General features: G+C 41.4%; 1 protein-coding gene across 3 annotated transcripts in view; it reads right to left on the reverse strand.

Annotated features, from left to right (window-relative positions):
• Positions 1-12,366, reverse strand: part of cdkal1 (CDK5 regulatory subunit associated protein 1-like 1) — a 1,005,231-nt gene that overhangs the window by 192,702 nt on the left and 800,163 nt on the right. The window lies entirely within an intron of this gene.

The following is a 12,366-nucleotide window of genomic DNA, read 5'->3' on the forward strand; positions in this document are numbered from 1 at the left end:
CAGTGCCATAGCAGTGGGAGGCATTCAAGAAGGAGACATTGAAGGTTCAGAGCAAATATGTTCATACAAAGAAAAAGGGTGGGACTCCCAAATCTAGAGCCCCCTGGATGTCAAGGAGCATACAGGGTAGGATAAGGCATTATGTCAGATACTGAGAGCTCAATACTACAGAAAGCCGAGAGAAGTATAGAAAGTGCAGGGGTGAAATTAAAAAGGAAATTCGGAAAGCAAAGAGAAGGCATGAAAAAAATATTGCCAAGTAAAATCAAGAAAAACCCAAAGATGTTTTCTAAAGAGCAAGAGGATAACTAAGGAAAGAGTAGGGCAGAAAAGTGGCAAATGGAATTCAATCCAGAGAAGTGTGAGGTAATGCATTTAGGGAGGGCAAACAAGGCAAGGGAATACACAATAAATGGTAGGATACTGAGAAGTATAGAGGAACAGAGGGACTTTGGAATGCATGTCCACAGATCCCTGAAGGTAGCAGGACAGTTAGATAAAGTGGTTAAGGAGGCATACAGGATACTTTCCTTTATTAGCCGAGGCATAGAATATAAGAGCAGGGAGGTTGTGCTAGAACTGTATAAAACACTAGTTAGGCCACAGCTACAGTACTGCGTACAGTTCTGGTCACCACATTACAGGAAAGATGTGATTGCATTGGAGAAGGTACAGAGAAGATTTACGAGGATGTTGCCAGGACTGGAGAATTTTAGCTATGAGGAAAGATTGGATAGGCTGGGGTTGTTTTCTTTGGAACAGAGGAGGCTGAGGGGAGATTTAATTGAGGTGCACAAAATTATGAGGGGCCTAGATAGAGTGGATAGGAAGGATATGTTTCCCTTAGTAGAGAGGTCAAAAACCAGGGGGCATAGATTTAAAGTAATTGGTAGAAGGATTATAGGGGAGTTGAGGAGAAATAGTTTTCACTCAGAGGGTGGTGGGGGGTCTGGAACTCACTGCCTGAAAGAGGCAGAAACCCTCATCACATTTAAAAAGTACTTGGATATGCACTTGAAGTGCCGCAACCTACAAGGCTATGGACCAAGAGCTGGGAAGTGGGATTAGGCTGGATGGCTCTTTTTTGGCCGGCACAGACACGATGATCCCAATGACTTCCTTCTCTGCCGTAAATTTCTATGACACTATTCTATGAAAATAAACAAACGGTTCAAAGAGGAGAAACTGTGATCGTGAACTTTGTACTGGGAAATGAAGTGACTGCAGTCCACAATTAAGCCTGTTCTTTCATAAACCATGGGCAGGTGGATATACTATAGTTGTCCATTATTACATAAATAACATATTCTAAGTTTGTCTTCGTACTAAGGTAACATCACGCACTTGGAGCAAATGTGCATTCTTTACTTTATAGATTGGTCTAATCTAATGTAGCCAGGGGTCACTGGTCACTAAATTTGTGTTAGGGTCTGCTACATTCAATGAGTAAATTGAAAACTAAGGGAAAAATAAACCAAATAAAAAATGCTATAAATGAACATGATTTATCTCAAACCATCTATAATGACTAAGTTATCAAATATATTTCTTTTGATCAGGATACTGTATTTTTAAATTGCAACTGAAGTATCAATAATACAATTAAATTGGTGGAAGTTCTCACTAAAGGGCTTTATATTTTAAAGAGGCACAGTCTTGATGAAATATTGTTTGGCAAACCCATTTTTCCTTTGGGGAATGAGCTGTGCATCATTTTTGTCATTATACAGGTGTGACACTGATTCATTTTAACACTGAATAGAAATCATAGAATTTTACAGCACAGAAAAACCCATTCAGCCCATTGAGCCTGTGCTGGTTCTCCGAAAGAACCACCCACTTAGTCCCATTCTCCTGCTTTCTCCCCATCCTCTTATATTTTTCTTTTCAAATATTTACCCATTTCCCTTTTAAAACTATTACAGATTCTGCTTATGCCACTGGTAAGGCATTCCACGGCCTGACAATCCTCTGTGTAAAGAAAATTACTCCTAACCTCTGCCTTTGCTCTTTTAGTGATTATCTTAAATTTATGCCCTCTGGCGCCCAATTCATTAGCCAATAGAAATAATTTTTCACGATTTACTTCATCAAAATCTCTAGGAACTTTGAACACTTCTATTAGATCGCCTTAATCTTTTTATGTTGTAATGAAAAGACCACAAGTTTCTCTAGTCTCTTCTCATAACCAATGCTTCTTAAAATCTGGTATCATTTCAGTGAATCTCTCTGCACCCTCTCCATGGTTTTGACATCCTTCCTAAATTAAGGTGCCCAAAATTTGACAAAGTATTCTAACTGGGACCTAAACAATCATTTGTATATTAGCAATACCTCTTTGTTGGTGAGTTACTTCATCTTATAGGTGAAAAAATTGCAGATGCATTCGTAATTAATTTTCAAAGGTTCTCTAGATTTGGAAATTGTGCCTTTGGATTGAAAAATTGTAAATGTCACTCCATTATTTAAGAAGAAAGAGAAGGGAGAAACCAGGTAACTACAGAACGGTCAATTTAATATCAGTTGTGGGGACATTATTGGAATTTATCATCAGAGACAGAGGGCTCAATTTTGAAATGGTGGCGGGTTGGCAGCGGGGGGGCGGGGTGAAGATGCTTGTGGCAAACCCCAATTTTAAAAAAACTTACTGTTTCCGACGCAATCGTAATGTAATTGATGTCGATTAAAGTTCTTTCCGGGTTTCGCACCTGGCAGGCAGTCTGATTGACAGGCTGGCTGATGATAGGAGCTTCAATGCTAAGGGGGGAGGGTGGGTAAGAGAAAGAGAGCGAGATTTCATTCAGACGCTGGAATGGAAAATCGGGGGCGGGCCGGGGGGGAGAGGGGGGGGGGAAGAGGAGAAGATTGTTGGGGGTGGGGTAGAGGAGAAGATTATCGGGGGGGGGGGGTAGAGGAGAAGATTGTTGGGGGGGGATAGAGGGGAAAATCGGGGGGTGGGGGCAGAGGGGAAGATCGGGGGGGCAGAGGGGAAGATCGGGGGGGGGGCAGAGGGGAAGATCGGGGGGGGGCAGAGGGGAAGATCGGGGGGGGGGCAGAGGGGAAGATCGGGGGGGGGCAGAGGGGAAGATCGGGGGGGGGCAGAGGGGAAGATCGGGGGGGGGGGCAGAGGGGAAGATCGGGGGGGGGCAGAGGGGAAGATCGGGGGGGCAGAAGGGAAGATCGGGGGGGCAGAAGGGAAGATCGGGGGGGCAGAGGGGAAGATCGGGGGGGCAGAGGGGAAGATCGGGGGGGGGAAGAGGGGAAGATCGGGGGGGGGAAGAGGGGAAGATCGGGGAGGGGGGGAAGAGGGGAAGATCGGGGGGAAGAGGGGAAGATCGGGGGGGGAAGAGGGGAAGATCGGGGGGGGAAGAGGGGAAGATCGGGGGGGGAAGAGGGGAAGATCGGGGGGGGAGAGGGGAAGATCGGGGGGGGGAGAGGGGAAGATCGGGGGGGGTGGAGAGGGGAAGATCGGGTGGGGGGGGGAGAGGAGAAGATCGGAGGGGGGGGAAGAGGAGAAGATCGGGGGGGGGGGGAAGAGGAGAAGATCGGGGGGGGGGGGGAAGAGGAGAAGATCGGGGGGGGGGGAAGAGGAGAAGATTGGGGAGGGGGGGGGAGAGGAGAAGATCGGGAGGACATCGGGGGGTTGAAGAGGGGGAGACCGGGGGCAGGACAAGAGGGGGAGATCGGGGGGGGGGGGGGGGGAAACCAGAGGGGGAGATCGGGGGGGGGGGGGAAGTCGCCCAGCTAAGTTAAAAATCGTTCTAACTACCTAATATATCACAAGTAATGTGCCTTAAGTACCTCAGGTACATTTGATTCTTTGACTATCATCCCGCCGGTTTTAATTGCCGGTGGGTCTTCAGGATTCGGGACACCTGCGCGCACAGAGGTGCGTCCATGGGAAACTTGGAAGTCAGCGGGTTGGAGCCGTCGTCTGAACCCGCTCTGCATTGCTGCAATTTTCGCCCCCAACACATCCGCAATTTAGGTTTAAAATTGAGCACTTGGACAAGTATCAGCCGATCAAAGAGAGTCAGCATGGATTTATGCAGGGTAGGTTATGTCTGACTAGTCTAGTAGAATTCTTTGAGAGGGCCACAAGCCTAGTGGATAGAGGAGTATCTATGAATGTTATCTATTGGACTTCCAGGATGCATGTCATAAGGTTCCGCACAAGAGACTATAAGCAAAAATAAAAGTGCACGGAATTGGAGGTGACTTTGTGACATGGGTTGGTAATTGGTTGGAAGGTAGGAGAGAGAGAGTAGGGATAAAGTATTTTGATTAGATGGATGTAACAAGTGGTCTAGCCCAGGGCTATTTACTGGAGTCTCAGCTTTCAACATATATATCAATGGCTTAGGTGAAGGAATAGAGAGTTGTATATCCAGGTTTGCAGATGACACTAAGTTAAGAGGCATCGTAAGCTGTGTAGATAAGAGCAGGAAGTTACAAAGGGGCAGAGACAGGTTAAGTGAGTGCACAAAGCTATGGCAGATGGAGTTTAATGTGGGGCAGTGTGAGGCCATCCTCTTCGGTATCCGAGAAAGACAAATTGGAATATTATCTTAATGTGAGAGACCAGGAGTTGTGGAGGAGCAAAGGGATTTAGGTGTCCGTGTACACAAATCACGAACTAAAAGTTAGTGCACAGATACGTAAAGTAACCAAAGGCTAATGGAATGTTGGACTTTATCTGAAGGGGAATGGAATTCAAAGTGAGGAAATGATGCTTCATTTACACAGAGCATTGGTCAGACCACATCTGGGGCATTGAGTTCAGTTTTGGGCACCAAACCTCAGGAAAGATATACTGGCCCTGGAGGAGGTAGAGAGCAGATTCACCACAATAATTCCAGGACTTAACTGGTTAACTTATGAGGACAGGTCGCATAAACTTGGTAAATGTATTTCCTTGAGTTTAGAAGATTGAGGGTAATGTAATCGAGGTGTTTAAGATGATAAAGGGATTCAATAGGATAGATACAGAGAGACTATTTCTTTTGGTCTGGGAATCCAGAATAAGGGGGCAGTCGTAAAATTAGAGATGGCCATTTAGGAGGGAAATCGGGAAGCACTTTTTTCAAACAAAGGGTCGTGGAAATCTAGAACTCTCTCCCCCAAAAGTCTGTGGTATTTGGGTCAATTGAAATTTTAAGACTGAGATATTTTTATATAAGGTACAGGTATCAAGCGGATATGGAGCTAAGGCAATTAAATGGAGTGGAGGTATAGATCAGCCAAGATCTAATTTAACAGTGGAATATGTCCCTATTCTTTCGGTACTTACACAAGTGGCTATTTTTTCAAATGTTTTGAAGTATTTGTTGTATTTTTTGGGCTTTTTAACCACAGCGGGCCATTATAGCCAGACCCAATCTTCTCCTTTTCCAAGGCCTACAATTATGTACTTCCAGCAGAACTTCTCTGTAAAGCAATCAGTAGAGTGAGCCTTGGCCATTTGTCATCTCCATAACCCGGGTCAATGAGAACACCTGCCCTTTTGCATTGTACTAAGATTAGGTAACTCAGCACAGACTGGGGAATATCCCAGTCATGCAAGCCTATGGGAGGGATAAAAAAAGAGAAAAAAAAACCTTAGGCCAGTTTTGGAAAAGACTGGGAAATTCCTCTCCAACCCCTGAAGTAAATTAAGCAAGCTCCTAGGGACTGCGATAACTCCCCCACTTACTCTCGATGACTGGAGATGACCTCTCAGGAACTCGTCCAGCTCCCTTTTGAAGGATAGCAATGAACCCATATTTACCACATGTTTTGGTAATCTATTCCAGAGGTCAATGGTTCTCTGAAAAGAAATACTTCCTGGTATCTAACCAAACTCTATGTATCCATGTTTTATACTGATGCTCCCTAGTTCTTTCATGTTTACCATGCTCAACTAATCAATCCAAGCAAACAGAATCTATTCCCTTCATCATTTTGAAAACCACAATACCATCACGAAGTTTATGCTTCACCAATGAAAAGGGTGAATTTTCTGGGGGTGGTAGGGGAGAAAATGGGTAGGATAGGATGGGTTGGCATAAATATTAAAATTAAGGACACAATCACATTACCAGCATTTTATGTATTGTCCAAATCTCAACACAAGCCAATAATGCAAATCTAAATTAGGGATGGAAAAACAGGTTATTTAGGATACATTTTAAAATCATGACAAACCAAACATACACAATGTAATTTCGATGCATACCAATTTTAAAAATAAAAGAATGTGAAATGCTTTATTGTTATTTTGCAGCCTATATAATAGCAATACCTTCAACAAGCCACTGGTAAGTGTGTGATCGTGGGTATTACTTGAAGCAGTCATGTTTACTTCAAATAGACAGAAACAAAGCTAAATGTCATGTATCTTAGAACATTTTTATTTTCTTCCAACAATCAGCCTTGCATATCTTTAAAGGGATTATGTATCTTTAACGAAATTGACACCAAAGTGTTGATGTGCAAAAACACTTATACAAAAGGAGCACAGGGCAGGTAATGACATTCTCTTACATGACATAATTGCTTCCTACAATCATTGCTTCTTATTTAATTTACCTGTCAGCAAAGTCTTTGAGGTGTCAACTGCAGCACCACTGAAAAATAATTTAACTTGCTAGGAAAGCTCAAAATCATTAAACAAAACCCAAACATGCTTGTACCATGTGACAGAATTGTAAATGTAAAATCTTACTGTCAGCTCCAGATTTACAATTTTAAATATGCAAAATATATCAGGTGGCACAGTATATCATTGCTCCAATATGGTGTGCCAGAAGTGGTAGGACGTGGGTTCACATAGCCATAATTCCCCATACATTAAGTTCCCAGCCTTAGTTGTGTTGTCAGCAGAGGCAACAAGCTGACAGTGGATGCTCCTCAAGAGGAGGGAGGGGAGATTAATATCCTAATTTTAAAAAGTCTCCTCAGACTCAAGAGCAGCTCTGGCTAGAGCCCAACAGCAGGTGCCTTAATAATACGTGGCATGGGGGAAATAAAAATGTTTGTTGGTTGATTGTTACTCTATTACTCCTGTGTATGGTGACTGAAAACGATAGATGTGCAGTGATATTAATTTAATGCTGCTGTTAAATATTTCTTCTGACTACATGAAAAAAGATGCTGTGGCAACAACAGGAGCTAGCATTTCTGCAGCAAGAGCTTAAAACAAGAATTTTTTTTGAAGTTTGTTTCAAGAATACTTTGCCCTAACATGTCATCTAAGTTTTGATTTCTCCCATTCATTATGTCACTTAGCATCAGAACCTTAGAGAACAACTTATGCCAGGCAGCTTCAAGTTTCACTTGCACAAAATTAAAGCGGTTTTTGGTTTAAACGTCTTTAAAGGGTCAGTGAATCTTTGTAGTTTATTTATTAAGTAAATCATGTATTCAATTTATTAAGTGCTCAATATCATTTCTGACCTTTAACTCACACAGGATATAAAATTGTGCGCACCTCTGAAAATATGTCGCTTATTCAGCACTCTTATTGCACATTTAGGCATTTCTCTAGCATCTATTCAACATGTTACATTTCCTGACGGTGGAATTTTTCAATAAAATTAAATAGAATTACATAGAATTTTGCAGCACAGAAACAGGCTCTTCATCCTAACATATATATGCTGGTGTTTATGCACCACATCACCTTATCAACATATCCTTCTATTCCTTTCTACCTAATGTACTTATCTAGCTTTCCCTTAAATGCATCTAAGCTATTCGTCTCAACTACTCCTTGTGGTAGCGAGTTCCACATTCTCACCACTCTCTGAGTAAAGAAGTTTCTCCAAAATTCCTTATTAGATTTATTAGTGACTATCTTATATTTATGGCTCCTAGTTTTTGACTCCCCACAAGTGGAAACATCTTTTCTACGTCTACCCTATCAAACCACTTCATGATTTTGAAGACCTCTATCAAGTCACCCCTCAGACTTTTCTTTTCTAGAGAAAAGAGCCCCAGCCTGTTCAGTCTTTCCTGATAGTTGTAGCCTCTCAGTTTTGGTATCATCCTTGTAAATCTTATTTCCACTTTCTCTAGTGCCTCTATATCCTTTTTGTAATATGGAGACCAGAACTTTGCACAGTACTCCAATTGTGGTCTAACCAAGGTTCTATATAAGTTTAACATAACTTCTGCTTTTGAATTCTCTTCTTCTAAAAATGAACCCCAGTGTGTTGGTTGCACTTTTTATGGCTTTGTTAATCTGCGTTGCTACTTTAAATTATTTTTGAATTACTTCTCCATTCTTTGGAAACAGCTACAACCTCAGAGCTTCTGGCAAAGATAAGTACTAACAAAAAATCTTAAATGCTACATAAAAGACATTTGGTTCCATCTGACCGCACAATTATATGTATTTTTCATATTTGTTCTTGGCATGTGCCAACACTGGCAAGGCAGCATTCACTGCCCATCCCTTGTTGCCCTATAGTGTGGGACTGGAATTGTGCAGGCCAGACTGGGTAGAGATGGCAGGTTCCCTTTCTTGAAGGACATTAGTGAACCAGTAGGGTTTGTATGACAGCTATCATGGTCATTCTTTTCTGGTGATAACTCACCAATTACCAAATTTATTGAATCCAATTTCACAACTCATCTGGGTTACTGGTACAATACTATAATTACTGCAGTATGTACCCCTTAGACACAATATTTAAAGTGCTTTTACACTACAGTTGTAGCCAATAATGCAAAGCAGTTTTACTTTGCACTGGTGCAATTATAGTCCATATGCAGCCTGATGTCAGGGCCTGACCTAGCATGGGAACAAAGCAGAGTTCCTGAAACAGGGGCTGTCTCTCCACTTTGCTTCAGTCAGTTCATTCGTTCACAACCGATATGCACTCCACAAGTTTAGCACCAGTGCGAAGCTGAAACTGCTTTACATCACCATCAAACTTATTGTATCAATGCAACATCAAAGTGTCGTACTTCAAAAAGATCAGGACAATATTTTTATCCATTGTGAAACATTGTACACTGTGAAAAAAAATTACAGTTGAAGCAATATAAGAAGCTTGAAAAAGTGTTACTTTGTTATAGTCCCAATAGCAAAGTATTCCTATTTGTAATGTGAAAACAAATCAGTGCTTCCAGGTACCATCCCACTATCCCTCCATGTCTTCACCTCTCCCTATCTCTGTAACCTCTTCCAGCCCTATAACCCTCCAAGATCTCTGCGCTCCTTCAATTCTTGCCTCTTGTGCATCCCCGATTTTCAAAGCTCCAACATTGGCTGTCGTGCCTTCAGTTGCCTAGGTCCTAAGCTCTGGAATTCCTTCTGTAAACCTCTCCGCCTCTCTCTTCTCCTTTAAGATGCTCCTTAAAACCTAACTCTTTGCCAAGCTTTTAGTCACCTGTCCTAATATCTCTTTACATGGCTTGGTGTCAAATTTTGTTTGATAATACTCCTGTGAAGTGCCTTGGTACGTTTTACTACGTTAAAGGCGCTATAAAAATGCAAGTTGTTGTTATATTTCCCTCAATGGATTCAAATCTCTGTTACTATGCAGTCCTCATGAGGATATTAAGTAGGACTTCAGCACATATTCTGTTCATTGTCATTTTAAAAGAAGGCAGCTCACAGGTTTTCAGTCAATTCCTGTACGAGATTTAATTTATTTCAGGTTTTTTGAAGTTGTTTTGGAAAATATCTTCTGCTGCAATCACATTCTTTTCAAATAAAACACTATGTTGTATTTACCTGTCAGGAAAAAAATGCAAGCTCTCTCACACAGTTACTGCTCTTTAGTTTACTGAAGTTTGGTAAATGATATGGAGAGGACAAGTCCTTCCATATTCAATATCCAAAACAAGCCAGTATCCAACATGGCACAGTTCTACCCTGTGAGGTCATACAGAACTCGACACTAACCCACAGTAGTACAATAAGTGGCTGCCATCAAATGTTTTTTTTAATACCGAATACAATCTTTGTTAGAGGTTCACTCAACACTAACCATCCCCCTCCACATCCCAAACCACTCCCAGGGATGAAAGCAGGCCAAAATAGAAGAGGAAATAAGCCAGCAACAGCAAACCACCCATTGCCCAACAAACCAATTAGGAAAGTGACCCCACTGAGTAGTTTAGCAGGACTTGTACCATCCTCCCCCTAGCCCATCTGAACCCTGGGAGCCAAGAACAAATTGTATCAATTTGCATCCCTAATATTGTATGTTATGCCATACCAAGAAAGCTAATGTATCAATGTTCTCACCCACAAGCACTGTGGTTTCAAAAGGTGCAACAGATTTACAAAATAATTAGGTGAAAGTACACTTCTGAAAATTCAAAATGAAAACTACTAATTTGCGGACGACACCAAATTGGAGGGGTGTAGCTAATACAAAAGGAAGAATGTGTCAAAATGCCAGAGGACATTAATAAACTTGCAAAGTGGGTGCGTAATTGGCAAATGAATTTCAATATAGGTAAGTGTGAGATGGTGCATTTTGATAGGAAGAATAAGGAGGCCATATACAGCTTGGATAATTATAGTTAAATGGGGTAGAGGAGCAAAGGGATCTAGGGGTACAGATACACAAATCACTGAAAGTAGCGACCTAGATTAAAAGGGCCATAAAAAAGGCAAACCAAGCACTGGGGTTCATTTCTGGAGGGATAGAATTGAAAGCAGAGAAGCTATGTTAAACTTGTATAGAACCTTGGTTGTACCACACTTAAGAGTACTATACACAGTTCTGGTCTCCGTATTATAAAAAGGATATAGAAGCACTGGATATGGTGCAAAAAAAATTCACAAGGATGATACCAGAACTGAGAGGATACACTTATCAGGAAAGGCTGAACAGGCTGGGGCCCTTTTCTCTAGAAAAGAGAAGGCTGAGGGGTGACCTGATAGAGGCATGTAAAATAATGAAAGGGTTTGATAGGGTAGACGCAGAGAAAATGTTTCCATTTGTTGGGGAGTCCAAAACTAGAGGTTATAAATATAAAATAGTTGCTAATAAATCCGATAGGGAATTCAGGAGAAACTCTTTTATCCAAAGAGTGGTAAGAATGTGGAATGCGCTACAAGGAGTAGTTGAGGTAAATAGTATAGATGCATTCAAGGGGAAGCTAGATAAGTACATGAGGGAGAAAGGAATAGAAGGATATGCTGATAAGGTTAGATGAAGTAGGGTGGGAGGAGGCTTGTGTGGAGCATTAATGCCGGCATAGACCATTTGCACCGAATGGCCTGTTCCTGTGCTGTAGACGCCATGTAACTCGATGTACTAGATATCTGTCAGACGATTATTGGGTCTAATCAACCTCTGAGTTAAGCTGATGAACAAACTATCTGATGAGATGATTGCCTTGCATCTAGTGTCACCTATGTAGAGTTACGTGACACGATGTGCAAAAGGTATACATACTTTAAACAATGGATAGTGGAGAACATCAGGCAAAGGGTGCATTATACAGATCAGCAAACACTACAGAAATTACAGATTGGATCAGCTTAGTTAAACAGAGTTGGAGCTTCCATCATGTAAGTCTGTTTGTTCAAATCAACATTATGCTACTTCGGTCATTTCTTTTTAACCTTCTGAAGGATGATACAATACCCTACGTCATTTAAAAAAAAATCCACATAGTCTGCATCATTGCCAGTATAAACATTTATATTGGCAACGCTCTGAACGTGATACATTTCTTTAATGCACTGAAACCTCCCTTATATCGGCACATTTATTTCACGTTATTAAAATGTCATTTTATCTGAAAAGAAATCTGTTACAGATCCCGTAGGGTGACTGGATTAAGTTACTAGAGGGAACATCTGGAATATAAATAGCAAGGAAAACGTTTTTGGAAGATAGGTCATCCCCTTCATCTGCACTGAAACTTATGGAACACATTTTCCCACACACTATTCTTTCATTCACACACCCCCTTTTACATCTGCAATACATTTTCTTATTATAGACACTATTTATGAAGGAATCTGGATTTTGTTTTGGATCTCCAATTATTACAAAAACACATACTGAAAATCTTGATCTATAGTTAAATAAAAAGGGTAAGTTGACTCCAATAACTTGGCAGGTATCAACAGGCAGGGGTTACTTAAGGGGCTTGCCTGTTCTAATTTAGCAGTCTTTGAAGACTTCCTGTTTCACAGTACCGTGATATATACACATACATGCGGTAGCCTGATTCAGCATTTGTAAGGTCATACTGGAATTTATGAAGTCACAATGCCATGTGTGTTGCCTGCCAAATAATAAGTGTTGATACAACAAATTTATCCTGTCTTACAGTAAGATAACAGCTGGCACCGACTGGTGCTGTTAAAATCCTTCTGGCTGGACAATAAGTAGAGTAACCTTTCGCTGTACA

This window comes from Heptranchias perlo, chromosome 2 (genome assembly GCF_035084215.1).
Source record: "Heptranchias perlo isolate sHepPer1 chromosome 2, sHepPer1.hap1, whole genome shotgun sequence".
Lineage (NCBI taxonomy): Eukaryota > Metazoa > Chordata > Chondrichthyes > Hexanchiformes > Hexanchidae > Heptranchias > Heptranchias perlo.